The sequence below is a fragment of the Arachis duranensis genome, chromosome 2, assembly GCF_000817695.3.
Source record: "Arachis duranensis cultivar V14167 chromosome 2, aradu.V14167.gnm2.J7QH, whole genome shotgun sequence".
NCBI lineage: Eukaryota > Viridiplantae > Streptophyta > Magnoliopsida > Fabales > Fabaceae > Arachis > Arachis duranensis.
Window position 1 is genome coordinate 74,650,344 of NC_029773.3, and position 720 is coordinate 74,651,063.

Genomic DNA, 720 nt, shown 5'->3' on the forward strand with positions numbered 1-720 from the left:
TTTTCAAAGTTTTTCAAAATCAAATCTTTTTCAAATCATATCTTTTCAATCATATGTTTTCAAATCAATTTCCTTCTATTTTCAAAGATACTTGTTATCAATTAATGATTTGATTCAACATTTCAAGTATGTTGCCTTTTCTGTTGAGAAAGGTTTAATGTTTGAATCATATCTTTTCTTGTTAGGCAAGTTATTAATTTTTAAAAATCAAATTTTTTTTAAATGTTTTTCAAATCATATCTTCCCAATCACATCTTTTTAAAATCAATCATATCTTCTTAACCACATCTTTTTCAAAATAATTTTCAATCATATCTTTTTAATTTCTAATTTCAAAATATTTTTCAAAAATCACTTGATCTCTTTCCCACTCTTGGTTTTCGAAAATTAATTAGTGTTTTTCAAAATGTTTTCAAAATTTCTTACTTAATTTTCGAAAATTTCTTCCCTCCTTCTCACCTCCTTCTATTTATGGACTAACACTATTCCTTGATGTAAAATTCGAACTCCATCCTCTTTGATAAGTTCGAATTTTCTACTTCTGCCTTCCATTTTTCTTTTCCTCTGACACCTCAAGGAATCTCTATACTGTGACATAGAGGATTCCATATTTTCTTGTTTTCTTCTCTTTCTTATGAGTAGGAGCAAAGACAAAAGCATTCTTGTTGAGGCTGATCCTGAACCTGAAAGGACCTTGAAGAGAAAGCTAAGAGAAGCCAA